A 15,992-nucleotide genomic window follows, 5' to 3' on the forward strand; every position below is an offset into this window, starting at 1 on the left:
CGTATAGGTCACCAAAACAGGGAAAGTGTAAGCAAATTAAAAATCCCAAAATGGCCACCATAATTATGATAGTGGTCATACTGTATAATACCACATGCAAAGGATAACCAATGGTATAAAGAAGTGTTTGAAAAAAATATCAGAGGATCCAAAAGTGTCTCAAAGAGAGGCAATGAGATCTCGGAAAACAAGGAGGTAAGACAGAAAAAATGAGGCGACTATATCAGACAGGGGAAAGAAATACTATATAACGTCTGGGCCATTATACTCTGGAACAAAAATTAATCCATTGTATGTCATCGTTCAGACCCTTAATATGAGTTTTTAACCTAAAGACCCAATGCTGTTCCTTTCCAATAAAAAGGGTTGGTCAACTTTAGTGCCATTAAATGTCTCAAGAACTACCCAATTCAAATAATTGAGAGAGTGTTTAGTATCTATACTATGTATGCTTAGTTTTGTAGAAAGGCGTCCACATCTGATATTGCTACGGTGTTCATTAATGCGGATCCTAACTGGTCCGGATGGCATCCCTATATAACGCAACTTGCATGTGATTATATAGATACAATTACTGGTATTACAATTAGTATGTTTATTGGGATGCCAAATGCCAATATGTTCTAAATCTAACCACTCTACTCGTTTGGTCAGTGGACAAATAGAGCAGTTCCCACAAGGGTGGTGTCCGCGCACCAGAGGAAGGTCCCATAAGGTACTTTGTCTAGGCTCAAGAGTACCTGGCTTGGGACAAGTGTGGACCACCATATCCCTGATATTTTTAGTGTGTTTAAAAGCGAATAAAGGTTTAGGTATTTTACAACCACCGCTCTCAAGAATAGGCCACCATTTATTTATTATTTTCTTAATGGTGTTAGACAGTGGTGTGTAAGTAGAAACACAGGTCAATCTTGATTCCATTGTTTTAGGTTCTGTCGACAATAGAGAGTCTCTATGATTGTTGTGTGCTCGTTTCCGTGCCGTATTGATGATTTAAGGTGGGTAGTGTTTGTTTCTGAGTTTCTGAACTAAATCGTCTGATTGTTTCTCAAAAATCAGGGTGTCGCTACAGTTGCGCCGAAGTCTCAAAAATTGTCCAAAAGGTAGATTGGCACATAGTAGTTTTGGATGGTGACTTTCATAAAGGAGCAAACTGTTACAGTCTGTCATCTTATGGTATGTACTTGTCTCCAATTTACCATGGTTAATGGAAATCTGTAAATCCAAAAATGAGATCTGAGATGTAGACAAAGTTGAAGAAAATTTCAAGAAAGGGTCAAGGCTATTGACCCACGTGATGAAGGAGTCAACCAATTGTAATTCTCCTTGCCAAACAATCAAGATGTCATCTATGCAATGGCGCCAGAGTTTGATGTTATCAGTAAATGGGTTACAATTGCTTTAGATGTGAATTCGTTCAAAATTGAACATATACAGACATGCTAGACTAGGAGCAAAGGTGCTTCCCATTGAGGTCCCCCATATCTGGTGATATATTTGGTTTTCAAACTGAATATTGATTTTCAGTAAGAGCCAAGGTAGCACACTGCATAACAAACTGAACAGGTGTAGGAGAGGACCAAGTACTAGCTGTAAGCATATCCTCCACGACACGAAGGGTAGCCTCTTGTGGGATGTTGGTATATAATGCCTCTACGTCCAGGGTTAATAGGGCATTCACATAAACAGTAGTGTTAAAAGACTCAATCAGATTTTAAAAATCCTTAGTATCTTTCTAGAAGGTAGAAGTCACTCTGACTACAGGCTGGAGAAAGTGATCACAAAAGGTAGAGAGAGGCTCCAGAATGGAACCGATCCCTGAAACAATAGGACGTCCATGGGGAGGAGACGTATTCTTCTGAATCTTGGGGATACAGTAGAAATACAGTGTACGTGGATTTGGAGAATCCAAGAATTCAGCCTTATTCTGGGATATCCATCTGTTTGACTCTGCCTCATGTATAATAGATCATATAGTTGTCTGTAATCTCCTGGTAGGATCTCTTGGGATAGGTTGATAGTAAGATGAATCACTCAAGAAGCTGGGGCATGCGATGTTTGTTGCAGTAGCTATCCCACTGTGACACCCATAGCATTTGAGCCTGCCCCAGATGTTGTAGACATCTACCTCATTGTCACAGCAAACTGACAAACAAATGCCCAGGGGTTGTGTGTGTATTCCAAAGTGTTGAGGAATGCCATGAGGTGTCTTTTTGTGAAGTAAGTAATATGTGTGTGCCATCACAAAGCACACACACGATCAATGATGCTATGGGAGTTTACTCATGTGAAAATAGTTGTACCTACCTGCACATTGACTGATTGAAATCATGGCTGTATTGCCACAGTGTGTGGCCAGCCATTGTTGGCATGGTATACCATTCTTTGTCTCAGAAGGGATAACAACCTGAGCATAGACAAATGCCCCACCACAGACACACTTGCTCTGTGGTCCAACGGTGCATTTATTGGTGGAGGTTAATGAGTAATGTGCCAGTGATGGAGCAGATGCAGGGCAGCCCCATACTGTCGGTGAGATGTGGCAGGCCTGTGGAACTAAATCAGCACATGTGAGTGTGGTAGTAGACATAGTTTAGGGTGTCTATGATACACAATGTACAGGAAGAGGAAAGTGCTAGTAGTCTGGACCCAGTGCATAGTCAAGCACCCTTACATGGCCTTAGCCAATGAAACAAAGGGGCAGATTGAACAACAGTGGTGCATCACCAAGTGTATCACTACAGTCCTTGTGGCCCTCACTGCACCCCTTACCCCCGCTATGTGTGCACCTAATGAGAATTAAGGCACAGCATGATGCGGGTAGGGTCCAACTGTATCTATTTATGTTTAGGTAAATGATATACTCAGCAGGAGTTGTAACACAACAGGTCATCACAACATCTGCTGAGTACAGGGAGGCCCATCACATACATTTATATGTCCCCTCTCAGCAGATGCTCAGAGTGCATGAAATATGGAATTTTGGTATTTCTGATTTTTTCCAGTGGCTTATACATTTGCCCCCCCAAACAGGTTTTGGGACCCCCTCCCATACATGATGCGTGGCGCAGACCTCATGTTGTGCTGCTCAATACCGAGTTGCCCTATGCATGCATCACAACACTTTGTAATGGTTGTGCAGGGAAAATGGTACATCTGCCCTGCCTCTGTTTCATTATTGTACATTGGGATGGCAGGCTTAAGGTGGCGGTGGGGCTCTTCATACAGGTAGCATACTACATGTCAGATCCATAACCATGATATGCAGCACTCAACCATATCTGCAACTGTTATGCACATGCAAAAAATGGACTTTGTATGGAAATGTGATACTTACCAATTGCTCCACCATTGTCGATGCCCAGGTGATCCAGCAGATCTTGATCCCTTGTTATGAGGTCAGCCCAGTGGTACTTCAATTGGTGGTTGTTTCTTCCTGTGACAAACAGTCTTGTCAGGTGGTGGAGCACCTTGCCCCACTGCAGCTTCCTGGCCTCTGTGGGGTAGCCTTGTATGACACGGCCACCCAGTACCAGCATCATGGGGAGGTAGTGTTGTACCAGCCATATGAAACCCACCAGCTCATCGGCTGACATCCTGGCCTTCCTCCCTTTCCATGACAGAATAGACTGCAAATACAGTTCACCCCCCCCCCCAAAAAAAAATGTCCCTATGACTACCCCAACTACCATACTACCTCACACAAATACCCCACAATACAGAGACAGAAACAGAACACCTACAATACAAAAGACAGGTTAAATGACAAACCAACCACAACAGCCACAGGTCACAGCACAATAAACACTCCAAACACTCCAAAACTCCAACAGCACCAGCTCCACCCACACTCACACAGTCACAGACAATAAGACTGTGAAATAAAAGTGAAAGTGGACTCACTGTGCCATGTTTGCAGGCAGGATGTCCTGTTTCATCACTTCCTGGGCCTGTGCGTCACCTTTCCAGTCAAGCGTTGTTTTTTTGATGCATGAGGCTCATGTGTCTATTTTTTCCATTTTGTGTGAAAATGCCTGTGGACGTGCAATAGATGTTCAGGGGTTATGCGTCTTTTAGCTTAGGAGTATAGTATGGTATATGCGTATGCATGTACATTTTTTAAGCTTGGCGGTCATGCATTGTATTTTTCCACATTGTGCATGAAAAGGCCTGTGAAATTGCACTAGATGCTCAGGGTCCAGGCGCCTTTTACCTTTGGAGAAAAGTATGATGGATAGATGTTTGCTTCTATATTTTTGAAGCATGACAGTCATGCATCAATTTTTCACCATGGTGCGTGAAAAAGACTGAACGTGTGATAGACACTCAGGGGTCAGGTGTCCTTTTACTGACGTTGCAGAGTGTAGCATTTGAGACGTTTGCGTCATTTTTTTTTTACACATGATGGAAAAGCGTGGAATTTTGCAATGTAGGCCTTGAATGCACCCAGATTCACTTACCATGTCACATGGGCTATGCAACAATGTTGCATATGTGGTGTGGCTACATGTTTGTAACTATCCTGTCATGTCAAACCAGTGACATTGGTATGTTGAATCTATACATTTATGAATCTGCTGCATGCAATTACTCATACCTTGTGCATATGTGCATGTGTAGCTACACTGTGTCCACTTAAATGTTGGCACATGTGTACTATGAGTGTACATATATATTTGATTACTAATTTGTGGGTGTGCTATATTGTTATGTCTGATATACAAATGTACACATACCGACAACATATGATGTTGTCAACACCAGAGTAGTACGCGCTCTATTGGCGACAAAAATGCAAAAACCCAGCACTCTCAAAGCAACGTAATTTATGCAATGTGCTGATATGTTGTGGTTTAACCTTTTGCATTGCAGAGTTCAATCCTGACAACTTGTTTTTAATATGTTTACATATACTGTTCCTTTGCAATGTATTGCTGCAGGGTTTCAGAGTGTGTTAGGGTGTGGCCCCTTTCCAGGGCCTTCCAGAGACTTTCCCTGCAACATGCCTGGGCGTGGTTCTGGGCTGGGCCAAGACTCTATAAAAGAGAGTCAGCCCAACTCCCAGTGCTCACTATTCAAAGGTCCTGGTGCAGAGCAGCAGCTTCTTCCTGAGCTCCTGTCCCAGCGGCCTATTTGGATCTTCCAGTCTTCTGCCCTCATCCCTCATTGGTGATCATTGTTTCCAGGCGGTAACACGTCGGTTGGACATTTCCTAACACCGTTATTGAGAATTTTCGTATTCTTGATTTTAATTCTTAAATGAATAACAGATTACTTGCGCGCTGCCATTTTTTGACATTTATATGGTGGTTTGGAAATAGGGAGGAAGCGCAATTTATTCCATAAAGGTTTGACTTCGTTATTCATTACGCGCTGCCATTTCTTGACATTTAAGTGGTGGCTTAAGAATCGGCAAGACGCGCGATTCGTTTTATGGTGTTTGGAGATTGTTGTCCATTGTGCGCCGATATTTCTTGACATTTACATGATGTTTTACGAGTTGGCAAGACGCGCAACTCGTTTCATGAGAATTTAACTTTGTTGTTCATTGCGCGCTACCATTTCTTGACATTTACATGGTGGCTTAATAATCGGCAAAAGAAGCGCGATTTATTTCATAGTACTTTGATCTTGTTATTTAATGTGAGCTGTTAATCCTTGACATTTATATTGTGTTTTACGAATCGGCAAGACGCGCAATTCTATTAATGAGGATTTGACTTTGATATTCATTGCATGTTACCATTTCTTGGTATTTTACATGGTAACACTCGAATTGGCAAGACGCACGATTCTCTCCTCGAGTTTTATTCATGTTATTTATTGTATGCCACTATTCTAAGATATTTATTATGTAATATTTGAGTTGACAAGTTATGTGATTTGTTTCCTGAATCCATATTGTGTTATTCATGGTGCACAATCCTTTTATGGTGTTTACTATATATACATATATATATATATATATATATATATATATATATCTGCAATATTCGTAATTTGTGTTGAAAATGTTTAAGAGTACACAGAAGGCCATAGTTTCAAGATGCAATATTGTATGGTCCTAGTATAAATTCTCAAAACAGGGTTTATATGACTGGTTTAAAATTTAGTCAGAATGTTTTTTCTGATTCTCATGTAAAGGAAAGTACTTGAATAAGAAAGTTTTCATTTAATTCATCTTGATTCACCTGCAGGTATGCGGCCATCTTGAAACTTAGTCATTTTAAACTTAACTCTTAGATTGTTCATGTTTTCAGTGTGACTAGGCTTAGAATCATAGTTTAGTATTGATTTCAGGAGCTATAATTTTCATATTGTGTGTTCTAACCTTTTTCTTACTACAGGTCTCCTTCCCAGCCGTTCCCTTCCTAATCCCCTCTTCCCCTCTTGAACTCTCTCAGTCTCTGTGATTTATCTATCAGAGTCTTGGAGCTGTTCAGTGGTGGACGTGTTGGTAACGTGCACAGACCCCGAGGATCTGGTGACTCTGACAGATGGCCTATGTCCAACACATGGTTAGGCATGTGACAACCTTGACAATTTGTACTCAGAGTATGCAGTGGACTAGGACTGGGTTGACATCACATTACTGTAGGAGGCTGGCCTGGCTTGTAGTGGGTACCATAGGTACTTACACCTTGTGCAAGGTCCAGTTATCCCTTATTAGTGTAGAAGAGGTGTTTCTAGCAGCTTATACTGATAGAAGGTAGCTAGGGCAAAGCAGCTTAGGCTGAACTAGGAGACATGTAAAGCTCCTACTATACCACTGGTGTCATATGCACAATATCATAAGAAAACACAATACACAGAGTTACTAAAAATAAAGGTACTTTATTTTTATGACAATGTGCCAGTGAGTACCCTCAGTATGAGGATAAGTTATATACACAAGATATATGTACACAAACTAAAATTAGGTAAGTAATAGCAAGAAAAGTAATGCAAACAGTGTAGAATTACAATAGATTGCAATAGGAGCACATAGGTATAGGGGCAACACAAACCATATACTCCAAAAGAGGAATGCGAACCACGAATGGACCCCAAACCTCTGTGAGCTTGTAGAGGGTCACTGGGACTGTAAGAAAACAGTGTGGGTTAGAAAAATAGCCCACCCCAAGACCCTGAAAGGTAAGTGTAAAGTGCACCTACTACCCCCAGAGAGCACAGAATTCATGATAGGGGGATTCTGCAGGAAGAACAAACACCAGCAATGCAACAACAGTGGATTTCTGGACCTGAGTACCTGTAAGAAAAGGGGACCAAGTCCAATAGTTGCGACAGTGTCGAGAGTGGGCAGGAGCCCAGGAAATGCCAGCTGAAGGTGCAAGGAAGCTGCCACCAGTTGGAAGAAGCTTGGAGTTCTGCAAGAAAGAAGAGGGCTAGGAACTTCTCCTTTGGGGGATGGATGTCCCACGTCACGATGAAGCTTGCAGTGGTGTTCCCATACAGAAAGACCACAAACAAGCCTTGCTAGCTGCAAGGGTCACAGTAGAGGTTTTTGGGTGCTGCTGTGGCCCAGGAGAGACAAGGATGTCGCCACTTGGAGGAGGAGACAGAGAGGGCACCCAGCAACTCAGGGAGCCCTTACAGAAGCAGGCAGCACCCGCAAAAGTACCTGAATAGGCACTTGGAAGGTAAGTGAACTGGAGTCAATGCGAAGTCACAAAAGGGAGTCCCACGACGCCGGAGGACAACTCAGAAGGTTGTGCACTGCAGGAAGGAGTGCCAGGGACCCAGGCTTGGCTGTGCACAAAGGAAATCCTGGAAGAGTGCACAGGAGGCGGAGCAGCTGCAAAAAACGCTGTACCCAGCAATGCAGTCTAGCGTAGGGAGACAAGGCCTTAACTCCACCAAAATTGGACTGAAGAGTCACTGGACTGTTACAGTCACTTGGACAGAGTTGCTGAGTTCCAGGGACCACGCTCATTAGGATGAGAGGGGACCCAGAGGACCAGTGTTGCAGTCTTTTGGTGCCTGCGTTAGCAGGGGGAAGATTCCGTCGACCCACAGGAGATTTCTTCAGAGCTCCTTGTGCAGGGTGAAGTCAGGCTACCCCCAGAGCATGCACCACCTTGAAACAGTCGAGGAAGCCGGCAGGAGGAGGCGATACAAGGTTGCTAGTAGTCGTCTTGCTACTTTGTTGCGGTTTTGCAGGCGTCCTGAGCAGTCAGCGGTCGATCCTTTGGTAGAAGGTGAAGAGGGAGATGCAGAGGAACTCTGGTGAGCTCTTGCATTCGTTATCTGAAGAATCCCCCAAAGAAGAGACCCTAAATAGCCAGAAAAGGAGGTTTGGCTACCAAGGAAGGAGGATTGGCTACCAAGAGAGGTAAGAGCCTATCAGAAGGATCCTCTGACGTCACCTGCTGGCACTGGCCACTCAGAGCAGTTCAGTGTGCCCCCAACACCTCTGTTTCCAAGATGGCAGAGGTCTGGGACACACTGGAGGAGCTCTGGGCACCTCCCCTGGGAGGTGCAGATCAGGGGAGTGTTTACTCCCCTTTCCTTTGTCCAGTTTCGCGCCTATTTCCAAAGGGAGAGGGTGTAACACCCTCTCTGAGGAAATCCTTTGTTCTGCCTTCCTGGGCCAGGGCTGCCTGGACCCCAGGAGGGCAGAAACCTGTCTGAGGGGTTGGCAGCAGCAGCAGCTGCAGTGGAGACCCCGGAAAGGCAGTTTGGCAGTACCCGAGTACTGTGCTAGAGACCCGGGTGTATTGCTACATACACTACGTGCATGCGGCAGCACTACGTGCAAGGTAAACAGTGGTGCAGAGTGTGGACCATTGGCCTCTGCTTTCATTGGCCTTCGCTTCCATTTTGGTTCACGACTCCATTTTGTCGAGTCTGGTTCGCTGCGTAAGGCACTGTTCTGTGTTTTTCCACAAGCTTCGGCAAGCTGAAGGGTGGGGTGTTTTTCTGCTCAACTTCGCTCCATCTGCCTGGTACGAAGGGCGCTATTTACATTCCATGAGCTATCAGTTAGAACAACAGGGGGATGCGCCTGTACACAAGGAGGAATGCAAGCTTCACCTTGGAGTCCTCTCCTGGGAACTTGGCCCGTTCTGAGGAGACGTCTCGAAGGGTGAACAAGGTACCGCCGATTGCACAATTTGTAAAGGAGGGGGTCTTTTTCTAGAAAAGACTCCTGGGCGTTAGTAAATACTATAAAAGTTGGGGGCCTGGATGGGCTGGTTTAGGAACTCTCTTCTGGGTTGGACGCAACGCCAGGAGGACTGATTGTCCCGAACAGAGGCTCCCTGTGTCAGCTGATTTGGGTTCCCCAGCTTTGTGTACGGCGGAGGGATGCAGACGCTCTTTTCGGTGAAGCTTTTCAATTTATTAAGTGTATTGTGTGTGCGCGCGTAATGTGTACTTATTCTTGCAGTCATTTTCATGCTATTGAGCATTGAAGTATATTGTGTGTGCACGCGTAATATGCACTTATTCTTGCAGTCATTTTCATGCTATTGAGCATTGAGGTATATTGTGTGTGCTTGTATTATATGCACTTACTCTTGCAATTATTCACAGAGTGCTTATATCTTTATTATTATTCTCATGTTATTCTCCTGATGTATATATATATTAGTGTGGTTTAGTTTTGCTAGCTGAGAACTTGCCCCTTAAATAAACTTGATTATTCTACTTACGAAGGTGTTTGAGAGTGATTGCTTTACATTGTGCCTTAAAATATCCTGAAGTGCATAGTTTTGATATTCTGAAGAGTAAAGCAGCACAAATTGGCGTAGTCGTTTGCAGGATTCGAAAAAAAAAAAAAGGGAAAATGCTTAATAAGATCAAAGCGAGCTCAAAAGCAGGTTCTCATGTAGCAAATCCAGACATAGAAATACCGGGGTGGGAAACCGCTCCGTATAAACTTTTAGCTCAGGAATGGTCACGTTGTGCTGGTTTGTGTGAAAATTGGAATGCGTGTATGTTAAATGTGGAACCTGAAGACCTTCTCATATGTCTACGGAAAGTTTCAATTGACAAGGGAAGGGAGGTTTGTGCGTTGGGGAGGCGAGGCTGGATCTTGCTTTCTGCGTACCAAAAGTTGTATGAAAAATGTTTACAGTTACAAAAAGACCACGAGCAGCTGGAGAAGGAGTTAGTGGAAGCCCGAAATTCCTCTACCATGCTAGCTTGTCAAAAAAAATTATTAAGTGATAAGTTGGAAATGTACCAACTGGTTGCAGAGAGAACGGCTGTTAGCGTAGCTAAATATAAACACAAGAAACGAAGAGGGAAAGTTAATAAAAAGAAGGTGCATTTAGCTATCTCTCAGGCAGGATTAGCCTTTGACCCTGAATTTTGGGATGGAAACATCTGGGATACATCTGATTTTTCAGATGGGTCCGGGGGCGATGACTGCCAAGATGTTAGACAGGAGAAGACAGAGCGCAGGAATGTTGTCCGTGCGCAGCCCATATATCGGCGAAAGTTACAGCATAGCCCAGCTAATCCTGGAGGGGTGATGTTGGATGCCCTGGAGGATTATACACAGCAAGAACTAAGTGATGTGATAGACAGATTTCGACAGAGGTCTGGGGAAACATTGCTTACGTGGTTGGTGCGGGTGCACGATATGGGGGGCCAGGGGGTCCAATTGGATCACGGCGACGCCCCGAGGCTTTGTATGTTAAGTACAGACCCGGTTATTCAAAATGAGTTTAGAACCTATCCAGGGAATGGTCCCATGACCAATTTGTTAGAGCTAGCTGCGCAAGGGTGTGCTCAGAAGTATCCGACAGAGTCAGACTGGCCGCCTAATGATAAACCTTGGTATACTTTGAGAGATGCAGTACAGAGATTGAAGGAAGAAGGGATGAAAACAGCTATCTTTATGGGTAATGCCCATGATTTGATGAATGGAATTTTAAGTGTGTCTGTGCGAAACCGGCTGATTAGGGCCGCTCCTCCTGCATATAAGCATGTCATCATGACTTTGTTAATTAATCAGACAGGTAACCCATTGTCTCAGGTGGTAGAAGCGGTGCGTGAGTTAAGTGATTTAGGAGAATGGGCTAAGCCAGAGAGGAATTCACGGTCTGAGAATCGTACTGATAACAACAGGGTGACAAGGCGAGACATGTTTCAGGCCTTGATGCGAGATGGGGGGACCAGGAATGAAATCGATGGGATAAGCACCAAGGACCTGTGGGAAATGTACCGCAAACGCGGTTTGGATAAAAAGGAGGGGAGTAGGAAAGGGAACAAGAAGGATAACAAAGTGGTGAACCAGAGAAAGGCAGGAGGGGAGGAGCGTGAGGGTGAAAAGGGAGAGAGAGGGAGAAAACCCCACAGTAGAGAGAGATCCCCAGAGGACGGAAATTGGGAGGAAGAGCACCGAAGCGCAGAGGGAACCCGGAGCAGGGAGAGAGACCGGGAACTGACAGGTTCTGGGAAAACTCGAGGAAGAGAGTGGGAGAGGGAGCTGGTAAGCTCAGAGAGGTTGCGAAGCAGAGACAGGGAGGAGGAGTTCCCCGAGAATTACCGCAAACTGTATCCAGATTTGACTTGGGCAGACTCTGATGTGCGCAGAGTGAAAATAGATTAGGAAACAGGCCAAACTCCGGTGCAGGGATGGGCTCGCAAAGATAACAGACCTCATGTCAAAGTAGAAATTTATTGGAAACGTGGAAATGTTCAAAAAGTTCGAGCCCTCGTTGACACCGGAGCGGAGGCCACTTTGATTCATGGCAATCCAAGAAAATTCAGGGGACAGTACTTCACCATTACGGGATTGGGCGGAAAAGAAACCCCGGCAGTGCAGATAGTGGTTCCCATGAAAATAGGGGCACTTCCAAAGAGAGAATACACTGTCCTGATTGTGCCCATTCCCGAATACATTATTGGAATTGACATTTTGAAAGGGATGACCCTACATTTGGAATATGGATGTTATCAATTTGGTTCCAAAAGATTTATATCAATAGCCGCCGCAAGGGTGGGGCTGTTGAAGATTCCTCCGGTAACACTTCCCCAAGCTACTAAAGTGATTCAAATGAAACAGTACAGAATACTGGGAGGACATGAGGAGATTAGCCAGACTATACATGATTTACTAGAGGCCGGGGTAATAGTTCCCATCACCACTGCGTGGAATAATGCCCTCTGGCCTGTTCGTAAAAGTGATAACAGTTGGAGGATTTGCATTGATTATCGCCAATTGAATAGACATACACCTCCTCTGACTGCAGCGGTCCCAGACACCATTACCTTGATTGAGAACATACAGAAACACAGTGGGACTTGGTATGCAACCATTGACATTGCCAATGCCTTCTTTACGATACCAATAGCTACTGAGAGCCAGCCTCAGCTGGCATTCCAATGGGCGGGGCGTCAGTACACCTTCTGTAGATTACCCATGGGGTATTTACATAGCCCCACTATCTGCCACCGGCTGGTGGCAGAGCATTTGGATGAAGTGCCAGTGGTTCCTGGAGTGCAAATTTCCCACTATATAGATGACGTGATGATGCAGGGAGAGACGCAAGAACAGGTGCAAATTCAGCTAGACAGGGTGGTGGAACATTTGCAGAATCAAGGGTGGGAGATTAACCCCGAGAAAGTGCAGGGACCGTCTCAGAGCGTGACATTTTTGGGCATTCAGTGGAATCAGGGACACAGAGAAGTGTTGCCAAAAGTGAAACAAAAGATTAAGGAATTCGCAGTACCGCGAAATCGGAAGGAAGCCCAGAGTTTTATTGGACTATTCGGGTATTGGAGACAACATATACCCCATTTGTCTCAGATTTTGGCCCCATTGTACAAAGTTACACGAAAGAAAAATGCGTTTGAATGGGGAGAGCAGGAGCAGCGCGCGTTTGAATTGGCGAAAGACGCCATTCAGCATGCTTTGGATTTGTGGGAGATTCGAGAGGGAGACATTGAATTGAATGTGACAGTCCAGGGGCAGTATGCCAATTGGAGTTTATGGCAAAAACAAGGAAGAAAGAGGGTGCCCCTGGGATTTTGGACAAAGAAGTTACCTGAGGCAGGAGAGCGGTATACTCCCTTTGAGAAGCAGCTGCTGGCCTGCTATTGGGCCCTGGTTGATACTGAGCAAATTACACTGGGACACAATGTGATTTTAAGGCCTGAAATTCCCATCATGCAGTGGGTGATGAGTTCCCCAAAAACTCATAGAATTGGACATGCGCAAGAAGCCAGCATTATAAAATGGAAATGGTATGTCCAGGACAGGGCACGAGCGGGTCCAAAAGGGACCGCCGTTTTGCATGAGCAGGTAGCGCAGGCTCCAGTGGAGAATTCCGAAATGTTGCATGATGTACCTTCAGTGTGTGAATCCCCAGTAGGGTGGGGCCAGCCGTTCGCAGACTTGTCTGCAGATGACAAAAAACATGTGTGGTTCACAGATGGTTCAGCAAAATATGTTGGAGCGAAAAGGCACTGGAAGGCAGTGTCCTATAATCCTGTTACCAAGAAGCTTTTGACAACTACAGGACAGGGAAAAAGTAGCCAGTATGCAGAGCTTTATGCCGTGTATCAGGCTTTAAAACAGGAGCTACCCGGAAAATGTCACATTTATACAGATTCCTGGTCTACCGCCAATGGGTTAGCTACTTGGCTTCCCACGTGGCATGCACATCAGTACAAAATCCATAACAAAGAGGTATGGGGGAAGGAGTTATGGCAGGAGATCTGGGAAATGTTACCTCAAAGCACCGTGACTGTCTATCATGTGGACGCTCACTGTCCAACTGATTCATTAGACCGATGGTTCAATTGTCTTGCAGACGATCGAGCCAAGATTCAAGAGGCTGAAGTGGAGGCGCAGAGTTCTGATTTGGTGGGAATGGCTAAATGGGCACACCAGAAATGCGGACATCTTGGAGAAAAGGCTACTCACAGGTGGGCTGAGATTAGAGGGATGCATCTTCCCCTAGATTTGATTAAAACAGCGATCATTGAATGTCCCATTTGTCAGCATGCACAGCACAGACCGGTCCCACAGGTGGTGAGAGGCCAGCTAGGTAGAGGTAAATTGCCAGGACAGATTTGGCAGATTGATTACATTGGACCAATGCCAGTGAGCAGAGGGTGTCAGTATGCCTGCACTGTGGTAGACACTTACTCTGGTTATCTCATAGCCTTTCCCTGCAAGCGCGCAACTCAGCAGAGCACCCTGAAAACACTAGATCTGTTGATTCTGTACTATGGAGTGCCACTCCAGATTCAAAGTGATAACGCCAGCCACTTCAAGGGCAGACTAGTGCAGGACTATTGTGCACAACGCAATATTGAGTGGATTTTTCACATACCTTACTACCCACAAGCAGCGGGACTGATTGAGAGAATGAATGGGTTGCTGAAAGAACAATTGCGTAAACTGAATGATGGGACACTGAAGGGTGGAGGGATAATTTGTATGATGCTTTGCAAATTTTGAACAACCGACCCCTAACAAATGCCGAGACACCTCTCATGAGAATGCTGACACCTGCTTTACAGATTAATCCGTTTACAACGAGCAATACCATTGTGTATTGGGAAACAGCTCCAGGAGCTTTGGCCCCATATCGAGCTACACCAGAATCTGCAGGACTTGACTTACATGCTTTACACATGCATCGATTGAAACCTAGAGACATCACTCTGATTGAAACTGGGGTGGGAATTCAGATTCCCCCTGAGCATTACGGTCTGATCGCCCCTCGATCTGGGCTTGCCTTGAGGGGCATCCAAGTTTTAGGAGGCGTGATAGATGCAGACTACCAAGGCGAGTTGAAAGTCATTCTCTTGAACAGTGGTGACACAGACCTAGTGGTGCAACCTGGTGATCGCGTTGCCCAAATTGTCATTATGCCGGTTTATGGAGGTGTTGTTAAGAAGGGGAGCGCCCCAGCTCTTCTCACTGTGAGAGGCAAAGGAGGGTTCGGATCTACTGACAAGAACCCAGGGGCCAAAGTGTGGATTGAATCCCCAAATAACCCTCCTCAACCCGCTGATGTCATCGCCACTGGACCAGACAATGTCCTGGTAGTTATGCGACCTGGTCAGGACAAATGGGAACATGTTCCCGCTGACAAATGCTATCTGCGAGAATGATAATACGTGTTTTGTCCTTTGTTCTTTTCAGATCATCCTGTGGAGTGCCTGTGCCATGAGTGTGGTGTATGGAGCCCGTTCGGGAGACTCCACCGGGGAGCGGGAGGGGCTCATAGCCCAAAAATTCAACCGTCAGCCGCAGATGCCAACGCTGCTGCATCAACCGAACAATGTTTGGATTCATCTAGCGCAGGAAGTGCTGAATATATCTCACTTCTGTATGAGTAACATGCAAAGCGTTCAAGATTTGATTACCACTTGTCTAGTGGCAGTGCCCACTCCTGCTGCTGTATTATTACACATCTTTAACAATACAAACCAGGATGGAATGGTGGATGTGAGTGACGTTCGCTCCCATCTGTCACTCTATGAGTACTGCCGTCATTGCCCGGAGGTGGGCAGGCGGTTGTGGAGGAACATGACATCTATACTCACGTTTAACATCTCAAATGGGGATGTGTGCTATTCATTGACCTGTGATCCTATGAAAATAGGTAAATGTGCTCAGCTCAAATTGGAGAAAAGAGACAAAAACTTAACTGCTGCACAACGGACGTTGTGCCACTCACGGACTGACCTAACCTGTTTGAATGTAAATAATTCAATGTTTTGCCAACATGTGGTGCCTGCTGCCAGCCACATTCAAAATGTTAAGTTGCCTAAAGGTTGGCTCTTTTCTTGTGGTAATCTTTCTTTTACTTATATTCCAGCCAATCTAACCGGAGGGCCTTGTGCCTGGTCACGCTTAGGCTTTCTCATGTTTCCTATGGATACTGCTCTACACCCTCGCTATACCAGAGACACTATTCAATTACCTACGGACTGTGATTCTGAAATTTCATTGCTGTCCAAAACAGAATATGTTAGTTTAGCTAGTTCTATCGTAGGGGTGCCAGGACTTGCAGTATATAATA

The sequence above is a fragment of the Pleurodeles waltl genome, chromosome 5, assembly GCF_031143425.1.
Source record: "Pleurodeles waltl isolate 20211129_DDA chromosome 5, aPleWal1.hap1.20221129, whole genome shotgun sequence".
NCBI classification, from domain to species: domain Eukaryota; kingdom Metazoa; phylum Chordata; class Amphibia; order Caudata; family Salamandridae; genus Pleurodeles; species Pleurodeles waltl.